At 43.7% G+C, this 14963-nt stretch overlaps 1 protein-coding gene across 2 annotated transcripts in view; it reads left to right on the top strand.

Annotated features, from left to right (window-relative positions):
• Positions 1-14963, top strand: part of AHCYL2 (adenosylhomocysteinase like 2) — a 217954-nt gene that overhangs the window by 98149 nt on the left and 104842 nt on the right. Inside the window, exon 1 of one of the 2 annotated variants that reach the window (XM_077837578.1) lies at positions 6645-6745. The exons of the other annotated variant lie outside the window; for it this stretch is intronic. The gene's annotated coding sequence lies outside the window, so the exon portion shown is untranslated. Of the gene's footprint in view, positions 1-6644; positions 6746-14963 lie in introns of those variants that run through there. 2 annotated transcript variants of the gene reach the window in all.

The following is a 14963-nucleotide window of genomic DNA, read 5'->3' as shown; positions in this document are numbered from 1 at the left end:
AGGAAGTGGGGGGGGGAATTCCTCAATCAGGGTAAGATTGCTAGGTTGTTTGCCCTCCCTGTACACCTTGCAGAGTCTGAAATACTGTTGGGCCTAGATAAATGTGCATTGTAACTGTCACACTGCCTGATATGGGACACAGCTAAGAGTGCTGTTTTCAGGTCAGACTACCTGAAAACAGGGTATGTACCCCCAAACTGGTGATATACTCTATCATAAGACCTGTAACAAACGTGTACTTCAAAATTACTATACTCATTATTATGAAGCCAGTTACAGTCCCCTTCAGGCCCTCTAGCCCCTCATGCACCACTCAGACAAAACAGACTATGATGAAAGGCTATTAAAACCAAACTTTATCACACGTTAGGTTATTCCAGCTCCAGAGAGCCAGCTACGTACGCCAAGTCAAAATATACTTCAGGATCTCACCCAAAACCTATGCTGATAGCCAATCCTTCAGCAAACTAAAATGAAAGGTTTATTAATATTAAAAAGAAAAGAGAGTCATTAAAAGATTAAAGTTAAACATACATTACAATTGATTTCAGAGTCTGTAGATCAGAATAACAGCAGCGATGTTAAATCTGCTAGCTTGCAATAAGTCTCTCTGGTTCACCCAAAAGATGGGGGTCCTTAGTCCATTGTTCAAAGCTCCCCTTGTTAGAAAGGGGAGTCCAGAGAGGTGGGGCAGGAATAGGCAGGGAGGTGATGTCACTATCTCCAGTTTATGCCCCCTAGTCCACGTGCATGGAAAAGTACTGGAGAGCTGTGCATCACATGGTCTACATGCCTTGCTGAGACAGGGGGCATCCATTGTCCATATGTTCCCTGAGGCCTCCTCGGGGTGGGCCTGCTGAAGGAGGTGATTCTCTTTATTGGCCCATCAACATATGGCTGGCTAGTCCCGATGTAAATCTGTCTTGTGGTGTTACCTCGGAACACAGCATGTTTCGTAACAAGCATCCAGTAAAATTTGAATAACTTCATACCCAGTGTTGATACACACATTTAAATTTCAACAGATTACAACTTTTCCAATGATACCTTACAGGGCAGTTTGTATAAGATTTATCACAGTTGTGTAACACTGGTGACAACATTAGTGGAGACGGTCACCTTCCTTTTTATACAGTGTCACAGTCACTTGGGGTTTATGTTGGTTTTTACTGCATGTTAAATTGCCTCCGTATATGTTATGTTATGAGGAACGCCCAACAATATCAATAAAATACTATCTCCAAACTAAAACTTACTAGTATTGATGGATGACCGAAGGAGCTAGTATATTAAGTGCCATGGTTGCTTTTCTGACAGTAACCACACTTGAAGATTTTACTTCAAATTGAACAATATAAATTTAACTTCTGGGTGATGTTCACCTGAAGGGATCAGTTTACTGTCTCTTAAACCGAGAGAGTAAAGGTTAAGTGGTTTGTAAATGTCATTAGAACTCCCTTAAGCCAATTACTGCTTCTGATTTACTTCTTGCAGTGCTGTAAGCATTTAAAAAAACCCACAACATTTAAAGACAAAATATCCTGCGATTCATACAAGATTTATAGCTCTGGCATCTCATGTTTTGTTGTAGTGTCCGCTTACCAAAAAATAAACCAGCAACTGCATATATTATACATTGTGTGAGGGCAAGATTATCCTCTGAGTTAACTGATCTCATCTCCTTGTCAGTCTATGGAAATGAGCCCTTGGTTTACAGCCTGCTGCTCTCTAAGTATAAAAGAACATCTCTAAATAACTTGCTGCTTGCTCTTGTGCAGTCTGCAGTTGCCCACTCCATTCTTTAGGCCAAAAGCATTAGAACAGATCACCTATTATGGTGCAGTGGTAAAATTGCAACATGCTGCAGCAGTGACAGATGACTCTCTAGTAAGCTGATATAAATGTCAGAAGTTGCATAAGGTCAGAGCTTTGTGCATTCTTGTGATCTGCAATTGCTGTTCCTGGCCTGTTTGTGAAAATTCCTTAGGGGCCAAATGCTCAGTTTTTAAAAACTTTGTTTTGGACTACAACTTTGTCAAATTTCAGAGTAACAGCCGTGTTAGTCTGTATTCGCAAAAAGAAAAGGAGTACTTGTGGCACCTTAGAGACTAACCAATTTATTTGAGCATGAGCTTTCGTGAGCTACAGCTCACTTCATCAGATGCATACCGTGGAAAGTTGCTCATTTCATAGAGACTTTAGTAGGCATGAAATACGGGCTTGAAAAAAAAATTGGCTCTGAAGCTTCAGAAGGTAACTTGTTGCTGCAGCTGAGCCGGTGGTTCTTGCTTTGTTGACATGATTGTTCAGGAGCTAATGAAAGGCCACCTCTTCCAGAAATGTCTGGTTCACTGAGAAGCCACTGGCCTGTATAGGGCAGCTGATGCTTTGTTGGCTACTTTCCTTCTGTCCTCCCAAAAAACCAAACTATTGGTTCTTTGTCAGTATACATTCAGCTGATTCCCTGGTTACCACTCCACTGGAGTGAAAATCAGAGAACCACACAGTTAGGGACAGCAAATAGGAAGCAGTGTGAAAATGAAATTAAAGGACAGCTGTAGGCAGAAAAATGACTAAATATGATACCAAACAATTCCATGTCAAAACCAAATGACAACAGAGCTGGGGCTTTTCTTACAAGTTAAGACTCTCAGTCACAAACTTCACCTGTGATCTTTCTGCCTCTTGCATAGTCCCCAATAAGATTTTTGGTATCTAATTTCAGACAGTTTTGTTGATGTACAAGGCAGAACAGAATCCAGTTCACACCACCAGTCTGAGTTTTCTCTATGGGGCTACCAAAAAAAAAACAAAAACATTTGTGTCATTAGAATGAGTGAATATGACTCACACAGGAAGTTACTACGTTGAGTGCCCTGGTTGTTTTTCTGACAACCATATCTGAAGGTTTTACTTCAGATTGAACAATATAAAATCTTATGTGCCGATGAACTGAATGTCAACAGTGTCTGTGCTACACAAAATTACTCTTGATACTTTAATAACGAATACTTGTGTTGCATTAGTGCCCAAAGGTCCCAATCAGGATCATAGACCCATAGATCTCCGACCCCACAGTAATGGATGCAGTATAAGAACCTGACTAGAATGGTCCCATTTTCCTGGGTGCTCCACAAATGTATAAGATAACAGTCTGTGCCCCGATGAGTTTACAGTCAATTTAATGTAAAATAAGAATCAAAAAGAGATTGAAACAGTAAGAGGGATGGAGATATTGGTGGAGGATGAGGATAACTGTCAGAAAGTTATACCATTATGTACGCTAGCAATGTTCATAGCTCAGTGGTGCTGAATCATAAAAAGTATTGTTTTATATGTTTGCCCTGACATACTGCCATTAGTTTTTAGGCATCTCAGCTGAAGTGGGTCTTAAGTAGTGATTTGAAGGACAGGGGAGTGGCTCTAAAGACTGACTTGTGGATGAGGCTCTCCAAGTGAGAAAAGGCAGGGAAGAAAAAAATCCAAAGGCTGTTGTGGGAAATACACTGATATAATTCCACCTCCATGAGAGGCATAGAACTTACGTTGGAGTAGTTAGGGCAACGCAGTGGCTGTGTAGACACTGCATTACTTATATCGGCTGTTGGCTGTCCTTCTGTCAGTAGTGGAGGCTCACAGCTGGAGCCGTGAAATTGACAAGAATGTCAATTTCACAGCTGGTAGTTTTCCTGCTGTGAAATTGAGCATCCCACTCCTCTTACCTGGGTAACAGTCCTGCAGGTTCAAGTTCACAGCAGGGACCTTACCAGCAGTGAAATTGATATTCTTCTTTGAGTGCTATCCCTGTAGGTGCTCCACTTCAGGTGTCGGTGTGTCCCAGTGCTGTCAATCAGAGATTTATACTAGTAGTGTCCACGTGGGCATGCACAGTAGGCGTCTCATGGTGCCGCGTCTAGCACGCACACGAACCAAGACCTCCAGTTCCTTCGCAACCATCCTCGGCTGAAGACGGAGCTCAGGGGCAGTGTTCATCACTCTCGCTAAACGTTTAAAAATAGCAGTAGTTAGTTCAAGTTAGTTAGTCTTTTCAAAGTTATAGTTTCAGTAAAAAAAAAAAAAAGTTTTCTGTCTCAGTTTACCCTCCCCATAGTTCCCCGCACCAGGGTCTGTTAACCGTCAGAGATGCCTGGCTTCCCAGGCTTTAAGCGATGCTGTTCTTGCTGCGAAGCAATGCCCATTTTGGACAGACACTCTTTGTGTGTCCAATGTCTTGGGGAGGCGCATATCCCACAAAAATGTGCCTGCTGCAGTAATCTGAAAGCGAGAGCCTGGTGTGACCGAAATCTCCACTTGAAGATGATGCTGATGAAGAAATCTCTCCAGTCAGAGCCAGACCAATAGACCTCCTCTCTGGGCTGCAAGGACAGGAGACATGTCTTCTTCTAAAAGATTGAGGAAGAGGGCGCAGACATCTCTGCAGAGAGCACCGCAGAAATATAGGCAGTCTCCTGCCAGGTTGCTACCCATGATGCCGACACATGCTCGGACGAACACCTACGATGCCCCGGGCACCTCTGGCACTGCCGAGTCCTGAGTGAAGGAGATGGAGTAGAGGCACAGACGGTGACATGCCTCCTCCGTGGCACCAAATTCACCCATAAGGGACCCAGTACCGAGCGTATCCTCAGGCACCATGCCTCCGCCCCTGGCACTGACATCGCAGTTGACACTGGTTGAGAAAACCAAGTCAGCACTGACCCCACTGACTTAACCAATAGGAACATCTGATGGCACCGGTGTCGGCACCAACAAGAGCACCCCCATCGGCACCAACGGTACCGACATCAGAACCGCCACAGAATCTACTTTAACAGACAGACTTGGCTGTCTCATTGTCACTGCAGTCTCCTTAAGTTATAGAGGAGATCACCGTACTTCTCATGGCGCGGTGCACTTGTCCAGTGAAGACAACGAAGATGTGCAGGAACCATGCACTTTCTCAATGCACCACTCATCACCGGAAGACCGATGATCACCCTGGAGCCAGAAGGAGCCTAAATACCCTTGCAACGAGCTGGCTCAACCGTGGTATCCATCGATGACCTTCCCAATGCAATGGGCACATTGGGAACCTTGGGCAACTTACCGGGACCCTCACTCCAGGCGACCCACAGCTCACAGAGGTGAGCTGAGGTCTAATGCCACATCCTGCACCCCGCAGCCAACGGAGGCTCAAGATGTTGGGGATGACACAGAAACAGGCACAGATCAGGAAGCTACATCTCCTGCTCACAGTTCTTCCTCCTGCCCAGATGAGGCAATTATGCCATCGCCGCCTACCTCAGCGGATGACTTCAAACAGTTCCAAGAACTATTTAAGCTGGTCGCCCAAAGCCAGGACATCCCTTTGGAGGAAATGCAGATAAACCAACACAAGCTGGTACAAATCTAACACCCTGTATCTACTTCCAAATCACTCTGCTCATCAATTATGCGATTTTGGAACCAGCAGAGACAGTCTGGCAGACATCAGCCTCAGTTCTGTCGACATGCAAAAGGGTGGATAGAAAGTATTATGTTCCTGCCAAAGGGGTGGACTTTCTCTTCTTGCACATGCCTCCCAACTCCTTGGTGGTCGATGCCGCTAATCAGTGTGGCAAACAACGGTTTAGATTGACCCCACAAGACAAAGAACACAAGAACACTCTTCGGACAAAAATTCACTCCTCGGTGACATTACAATTCCAAGTCACCAACTATCCAGTCATGCTGGCCAAATACGATTATGATAATTATGGCAATTTTAGCTCGTTCACAGCAGACCTCCCTGAGGAGAAACAATCACAATATCAGGCCATTGTAAATGAGGGTCACCTCCCGAATACCTACCCTCCCCCCGCCCCGTCCCTCTTCAGGGACCCTTCTCATGAGCACCTGTTATGACAAGAAGTCGGTCATCTTCTACTACTAGGTGCCATGGAACGAGTACTTTCGCAATACAGGGGGAGGGGGCTCTACTCCCACTACGTCTTGACCCAGAAGAAGAACGGGGGATGGAGACCTATCTCGGATCTCGGGAAGCGCGACAAGTTTGTATGCATTCAAAAGTTCAAGATGGTCACACTGGGCACGATACTTCCAGTGCTGCAAAAGGGGGACCGGTTTTCAGCCCTCGACCTCCAAGATGCTTATTTTCATATGACCATACACCCTGCTCGCAGGAAATTTCTGTGATTCACAGTGGGACCTGAATGCTTTCAGTACAAAGTACTACCCAAATACCGGTTCGCACTGTCCTACAACTGCTTGGACACATGGCAGCCATAAGGTTTGTGGTACGACACACAAGACTACATATGCACTGCCTACAGGGCTGGTTGAGCTTGACATACATACCCAGCAAGCAGTGCCTTCAGAAATGACTTACAGTACCACCCCGTGTCCTGGACTCTTTACACTGGTGAGAAAATGTATGTATGGGCATCCCGTTCCAACAGGAACACCCATCCATAGTGTCCCTTTGGGTACTCCACTACCCACCCTCCTCCCCTCTACTTCGGAGTTCGCTGCTAGGACTCTGCGGTAGAGAAGGAACTGGAGGGCTCAGGTTGTGTGCATGCTAGACACGTCACCGAGGGCACTGCAAAGACGCCTACTGCGCACGCACGACCCGCGTGGACACAGCTGCTGTAAATCTCTGATTGTCTGCGCCGGGGTGCACCAACACCTGAAGTGGCGCATCCACAGGGACACACGTCTTGGAGGACCCCAGTTACTGCACAAGGTGAGGAATTCTCTCTTCTTGTCAATTTCATGGCTCCAGCTGTGAGCCCTGTACCAGGATACCTGGTTGGGTGCCTGGCACTCAGAGTGTGGGTTCTCAGCTTGGCTTGGAGCTGTCAGAGTTCTCTAAGTGCTCCTGCTCTGAGTTGGAGACATTAATAGCTGTGAAATTGACAAGAATGTCAATTTCACGGCTGTTGGTAGTCTCCCTGCTGAGAAATTGAGCAGGCCTGGGCTCACAGCTGGGGTGTCACCAGGGGCGGGTGGGAGGCTCCAGCTGTGAGCCCTGCATGGCTGTCAGTGCCCCACATTTGGCTGTCTGGGCCCCACAATGCCCCACTTCAGTCAGTGCAAGTGCTTCTGGTGAGGACGTGCTCCACCAGCAGAAGGAAGGTAGTGTGGACACCAACAGCCAGTTGAATTACTGTGGTGGCTGTAGGTCAACCTAAATTTAAATCAACCTAATTTTGTAGTGAAGACAAGCCCTAAGACACAAATGGATAAGTAGGGAATATCAGACTTGAGTAAGACTTTGAAGGTGGGGACAGGGTTTAATTTGCATTGGAAGAGGAGTTTAAATGGAGATTAAAAAGGGGCAGGAGAGATTGTAAAATGAGGGGCAATTAAGGTTATCTGACACCAGCTGGATAAGAAAACAGTGTGAGCACTGGGGAGGTAGAGAGGAGGCACTTACAGAAATCAAGACGTGAGATGAATGAGGACCCAGACAAAATACAGTCCCTACCTCAGTAAACTGAAAATCTACTTGAGGATACACCAGGTGATAGTATAAACTCAAGCTGGGGGAATAATTTGCAGAAGTCACTAATTAAATTCACAAAAAGAAAAGAAAAGGAGTACTTGTGGCACCTTAGAGACTAACCAATTTATTTGAGCATAAGCTTTCCTGAGCTACAGCTCACTTCATCGGATGCATACTGTGGAAACTGCAGAAGACATTATATACATAGAGACCATGAAACAATACCTCCTCCCATCCCACTCTCCTGCTGGTAATAGCTTATCTAAAGTGATCACTCTCCTTACAATGTGTATGATAATCAAGTTGGGCCATTTCCAGCACAAATCCAGGTTTTCTCACCCTCCGACTCTCCGCCCCCCCCTCCCCCAACTCACTCTCCTGCTGGTAATAGCCCATCCAAAGTGACCACTCTCTTTACAATGTGTATGATAATCGAGGTGGGCCATTTCCAGCACAAATCCAGGTTTTCTCACCCCCCACCCCCCCTCCAAAAACCACACACACAAACTCACTCTCCTGCTGGTAATAGCTTATCCAAAGTGAGTCACTTTGGATAAGCTATTACCAGCAGGAGAGTGAGTTTTGGGGGGGGGGAGGGTGAGAAAACCTGGATTTGTGCTGGAAATGGCCCAACTTGATTATCATACACATTGCAAGGAGAGTGATCACTTTAGATAAGCTATTACCAGCAGGAGAGTGGGGTGGGAGGAGGTATTGTTTCATGGTCTCTGTGTATATAATGTCTTCTGCAGTTTCCACAGTATGCATCCGATGAAGTGAGCTGTAGCTCACGAAAGCTTATGCTCAAATAAATTTGTTAGTCTGTATGGTGCCACAAGTCCTCCTTTTCTTTTTGTAAATAATGTAAGAGCCTGAATCCTGGGATTAGGTGCCTTTGAAAAATTTACCCTCACTCTATAATTTCAGTTATTCCAGGGGTGTGAGTGAGATGGTGGTGGTGATGCCGTTGTTTGTATTAACATTTATTTTTAAAGTAGGGTGAGTGTGTATGTAGTACTCATAAAATGAGCCACCAGTATGGCAAAGATCAATTGTAAGAGTTTGTTTAACAAAAATGAATGACTTTAGAGGGATCTTAGTAGCTGGGACAAATGCAGTTTGTACTCTTGAGTGAATCAAAAGGAGAGTGAGTGGCAGCTGGTAGCTGCCCTTATGAATGAAATAAGCTAAACTTGAAAATAGACATTTTTGTTGATACAGTTGTGTCTATACTAGGGTTTTTGCCCTCCCTCCTCACCCCACCTAACTGACATAGCTGTGTTGGCAAAATTTACAATTGTATCCTGCTGCCTTGTTTGCTGTGTAGATGATATACTCTTATTGCTCCTAATGTTGCAACAGGAAGCTTTTAAAGTAACCCTTATAATAAGATTTTTTTTAAAGGGCTCACTTTTGTTACTGAATACTAGAAAGGATGACCTAATCTTTGAAAGCAATTTGTTCCCCCCAGCCCTTTAAAGAAAACTGGTTATTTCATCCATTGTTGACACCCACTCTAGTCTTCACAATATCCTCCATCTGCACACAGTGTACTGTACATGAACAGAAAGCCAGTCACCTCTATGTATGTTCTGTCCCAAGTGTGGGTGTTAAATTCTTACTAAGCTCACGAATGAAATAAATCATTTGCCTTTTAAGCTGTCAGAATGTTCTGGTTTTATGAGAGAGAAACTGTTAGTAATCCCTCATTATTCTAATTTTTAAATATCACTTGCATTGAAATGTTCTTCTTGATCCTATAATACACGTTGAAGAATGCCTAATTGATTTACGTTTATTTCTTATTTGTATTGTTCTTATGCCAGTTTTGTTAATCTCATCTACATTTTAAGAACTGTTCTCTTCACTGCACCTGTGGGAATCCGAACTTAAATTCTTGCCTACCAAGGTGAGCTCTCCATGAGAGATTCGTTGGAACAACTCTTGACTATATAAGTTTATAAAGGTTCGTGAATGGTACAAAATAAAGTTAAAGGGACACCCTTAGGTCAAATTTGGCTCACTTTAGACTTTGTAAAAATAACTTCCTATCCATTAGTATTTTCTTCTATTGGTTAATGTCATGGAAGATTACAGTGGAAATGTTTAATACAAGTCTTCATGTACATGTCTGCACCCCAGACGTTTGCGGCCATATGCAAGCGCGTAAGAACAAGAAGCAGAATAGAAAAGTATGGCAAACCAAAGAGAAACTAGGTAATCTGTTTTCATTGTCAAAGCTGAGGAGCGTGCAAATGTCACAGTGAAAAGTCAGTTTGATTTATTAAAATCTGTTTCACTTTTACCTCAGATGTTGGGTTGCAGCCCAGGCAATGAAACTGTATTTTAAACAGATTTTTAACTGACGTTGCCCCTTAGTTGGTAAATGTTCCTGTTCATCTAGTACAGCGGTTCTCAAACTGAGGGTTAGGACCCCATTTTAATGGGGTCACCAGGACTGGCATTAGATATGCTGGGGCTTGGGGCCAAAGCCCAAGCCCCACTGCCTGGGGCTGAGGCCGAAGCCCAAGAGCTTCAGCCCTGGGTGGTGGGGCTCAGGTTACAGGCCCCCACCTGGGGCTGAAGCCTTTGGGCTTTGGCTTTGGCCGTCCCGCTGGGGGCAGTGGGGCTCTGGCAGGCTCAGGCTTCAGTCTTCCCTCCTGGAGTCATGTAGACATTTTTGTTGTCAGAAGGGGGTCGAGGAGCAATGAAGTTTGAGAACTCCTGGTCTAGTAGCTAGAAGGGGAAGAGGGGAAATGTAGGAAAAGGTTTCCATGTTTGAAAGTCTGAAGTTCAAATGTGTACATGCTTGGAAGTGTGGTTCTGTTCTGAAATGTATAAAAACAGTGGTGTGGGGTTCCACGTTAGTCTCTCAAAGGCTTTGTCTTGACTAGGAAAATGAGACATGTTTAGCAAAAATGTTGGCTAACACATGTTAATTATCTCTCCCCCCCCCCCCCCCCCCCCCCCCGGTGTATCATGACCAGCTAATGTTTTTTTAGTACCACTATCAGTTTAAACTATGTGTTAAGTGATTAAAATGTGTAGATTAAAACATGTTGCCTAATTCCTTTGCTACCTACCTCCTAATTTTCTGAGCTTAGATGAGGGCCAATACGTTCCTGACCTAATGTGCTCAATTTACAGGTAGAATAGTGGCTTTTTCTAACATCTCATCAGGAGTGAGCATGCTGTTGACTGGCTATGTAAACCTGAAATCTGAATGTGAAGCTTGGCATTTGGTGGATCACATATCACCAGTAATAAAGATTCTGTAACTGGAATGGAGTTAACAATTCTGTCCAACTCGCTATTCCAGATGGGCTTTGGAATGCCAGCCGGAGTAAAATGTGTGAACTTGAAAGCAGATGTGTGTTGAATAAGAAGGTGGGATTTTTACACACTCCCTTTTCAGAGAACAAGCCTACTCTAAGGCCTGGCCTAGGTGCAGAGTTTTACTGGTTTAAGTGAAGGTGTGACATGGCCACTGTTGGTGATCCTGTACTTGGGTTCCCTGTAGCTAGTTACCCCTCACCCCTTCCTCTGCCCCCATCTCCCAACACGGGAAGGCATGTGTGTTGAACAAGTATTTAAATGACTTTTTTATTTGCATACATTAGTGCAGGTTTTCAGTAGGGTCTTTCCTTTTTTTTTGAAGGCTGATTTTTTAATTTAAGACACTAACTTTATTCCCATGGGAAAATGGAATGCCATGGAGAGACTGCCTGTCATTACCTCTTTGAAAGATTGCTTTTCTGATTAGAACAAGGTCCGCTGATTAAAGCCGTGCTCATTAACTTCATTTTCCCTTGTCCATTGACAGCTGAGTGATTTGCACAATTTGAAGAGAGAAAATATCATTAGTTTACTGCATTGTCTTGGAATATTTGCAACTTGCACAGGAGGTGCTGGAAGGGAAGGAGGGAAATGAGGGTTAGCTCAGGAATGTTTAAAACCAAAGACAGGTTTCAGAGTAACAGCCGTGTTAGTCTGTATTCGCAAAAAGAAAAGGAGTATTTGTGGCACCTTAGAGACTAACCAATTTATTTGAGCGTAAGCTTTCGTGAGCCACAGCTCACTTCATCGGATGCATACTGTGGAAAGTGTAGTTTCCACGGTATGCATCCGATGAAGTGAGCTGTGGCTCACGAAAGCTTACGCTCAAATAAATTGGTTAGTCTCTAAGGTGCCACAAGTACTCCTTTTCTTTTCGTAAAACCAAAGAGTGATTTTTGCAATCGGCCAACTACCTCAGCTTGCTTCCGTCATCTTGTTGCTGATTGGAAAGAATTCCCATGGGTAAGGAGAAACCTGCCTTGCCTGTATTTATTTGCTGCCTTACCAAGTAAAATAGACTTCAGTTCAGTTTATGACAAGCCACTGACAAATGTGGGCTGGGATAGATATAAGACTTCCTAACTAGATAGTACTTAGCAAGTATTAAGGCTTCTGCAGCTCACATACCACTTTTATCCCAAAGTTCTGGGCTTTTATCCCAGCATGATTATGGCCCTTATGAAAACACCGTTTTCTAATCAAGAGCTTGTTCCTGATGTGACATATTAGATTCACTACTTCATAGTTTGACTGTGAAAGGTATTTCATGTGGGCTTGTTGACTGTGTAGAAGTCCTTTTCCTCAAAACATGGAGCTCACTGTTTTCAGATATAATCATTGGTTCACATTCTTATTACTTGCTATTTTTGGGATGGTATGGCTTGTGGAAATCCTACCAGGTAAGGGTAGATTAAAAAACTAAACAAAACTTCAGGTTTTCGTCTTTAATTCTTGTGTAAGTCATATGATAATGTGGTGCTGTCAGATTGAAGCATAGGCTTTGCAAAAAGATTAAAGGGCTGTAAGACTACAGGAACTGCATTAAGGGAATTTGCAATCCATATTGCTGCCATTTTGGATCATCTAGTGGGAGAGTCATCTTAAAGCAGGGTTTTGGTTTTGTTTAAGGTATCAGTACTTCATGGCAAAGAGGGAGGTTTGGATACAAATGAGATGTTAATTACCAGGACTGTTCAGGAGCTGGCCACTCTAGCCAGCTCACAAAGGTACAGTGGAGAGTACTGTAGCTATTTTAGCTTCATCTGTGCTATATCTGCCCTCTATAAGCACCTGCTAACTATGATCTCAGAAGGCTTCCAGAACACGCATTAAAACCTCATGCTCCACGGTTTAAGCCAATCTCTTAACAATTAACAATCAGGATAAAGCCTCATGTAGGGGGCAGATTACCACACACCTGCCTAATGTAGGATTCTTACGAATTCCTCTGAAACATCTGGTACTGGCCGCTGTGAGAGAGAGGATCCTACACTTGATCGACTTTGGGTCTGATGCAGTCTGGCAATCTGTGTGTTCATAAAACCTTGATGAAAAGTTCTTTAACTTTCCTTTCTATTTTATTTAAAACTTTGTACAAAAAGGTAATAGCCCTGGTTTGACCCACGTCTAGCAAATTTCTGTGCATGGCTCTGTCATAGTTCCTCACTCTTGACCTGCAGTTTCTGTGCTGTTCTAGTTTTTGGCCTCTCTGAACAAAAGCCATATTGTGATGGGCCTTTGTGATGGGCACAGACCAGGCTTAGCATAAACCCATTATGACCTCCGACAGAATTTACTTTTGTCTTTTTACCAACTTCAAAAATGTTATAGCCACTCTCAGGAAGTCTGTCTCAGATTGGGCATAATCGGGGCTGCTGTGCCCACCTTTTTGGGTAGACATTTACTGATTTTCCTTCCCTCTTTTCTCTTGTGGGTTGTCCAAGAACCTATTGCTAATCCTGTACTGCTGCCCAATGAGAAGCTCATATCTGCGTGGTGCAATTCTAAGACAGTAACTTTTATCTCAGTAAATCATGTGCAACTTTGTCTACTCCTATCATATTGGTTAACACACCATTACTACCAAGCATCTGGGTGCATAACAAATTACAAACAAAGTATGTAAGTTGGTCAGATGGATGGGCTAAACACACCATTCTGCCTTTTTCCTCTCTCACAAAGAATCCTCTTATAGACACGATGATCGTCAAAGCCCTGCCTTAACAAATAAGTTTTAGGCCACCAAGTTCTGGAAGACAATCAGATGGAGTGAATTACACAGGCAAAGACCCTCTATTGATAACCGTTTTTGACAAATCCTCTGAAGTTTTACTCCCAGAACTAGACAACAAAAGCACCCTGTCTGATTTTAACTAACGCCACAAGATGTAGGGAGAGATGGGATCTCTCAGGCTGCCAGGTACCTCTTGGGGTTTTGATACCTTGAGTTGTCTTCAGAAGAAAAAAAGCAGTGGAGGGGCCCATTGTGCTGTGTTATATGCTGGTGGTAGCAGCCCCCCCTGCTGTGGATGCATTCTGTTGTAGCTGAAGCCTGCAAGCAGTCTACCCTGGATAGCCCTAAATAGAGTGTATTCAGGAGTCTGGGCCAGAAGAGGTAAAGGCATGGAGAACTGTGGTGAGGTTTGCAACAGAGGAGAATTCAAATGTTTGGTCTGTTTCTTTCGCATAATTGTAGAAGCAGCTTGTTGGGCAGGACGTTGGAGGAGGACTGGCCAGTCTGGCAATTGTTCTGCATGTTGAGTCCTTGATAAATTTCACTGCTCAATGGAAGTGGTGGGGGTCCTTTGATCTCTTTCTAGTGACCTTTGGGATTCTGCAGTCACTTTGCTACTATGACCAAATTTTTCACTGGGGAAATGCATTTCAGCAGGATTACTCAACTGATAATCCATTCTTACATGAAACTGTTGGTACTTACATATGCCACTACCCCCTGCCACTGCTGTGTTGCAGCAATATTGATTATCTCCCCTCTCTCCCAGCCCCTCTATTTCATTTTAATGGAAAGAGGTCTCTCTGCTCTGATTTTTGGGAACTGTTCAGAGTAATGTGCAATCTGGACTTTTAGAATATTTGGCCACCTTTGGCAGTCATGCTTATCATAAATGAGATAGCTTAATTGACATAAGCTTCTTGGTTAAAGCCCATGGTGCTAAGAATAGTAAAAAAGACAACAGTGCATAGTGAAGATGAACAAAAAATAGGGAGAACATTCCTATCTTAACATGCAGACATAATGTTAAACTCCTTTTTGTTGATCTTGTTATTTTCAAAAAAGGAACATATAAGAAAGAACAGTTTTCACCCTTGTTTTTAGTTAATAAACAGGCTGTTTAGCTCTTCAAGCAAGGCTCATCGTCTATTTAATACTCATATTCCTGAGGATATTATCTCAAACGTGTTCTTGAATGCCCTTAGTGATTCATTCAGTCTTCAACAGCCTTGCTTGGAAGCTGGCTCCACGCATTCAGGAATTTTTCTTTATGCATGCGTGCATTTCTTCATGACATCTCTCAAATTTTGCTTTAGTTTCTCTGTATTACTTGACTTCTTCCTATCCCTCCTCCGCAGACTTCTCCATGTTGAGGATGAAGATTGC

The sequence above is a fragment of the Eretmochelys imbricata genome, chromosome 1, assembly GCF_965152235.1.
Source record: "Eretmochelys imbricata isolate rEreImb1 chromosome 1, rEreImb1.hap1, whole genome shotgun sequence".
Taxonomy (NCBI): domain Eukaryota; kingdom Metazoa; phylum Chordata; order Testudines; family Cheloniidae; genus Eretmochelys; species Eretmochelys imbricata.
Note: the sequence above shows the minus strand (reverse complement) of the source record. Positions and strands in the feature narration are given on the sequence as shown.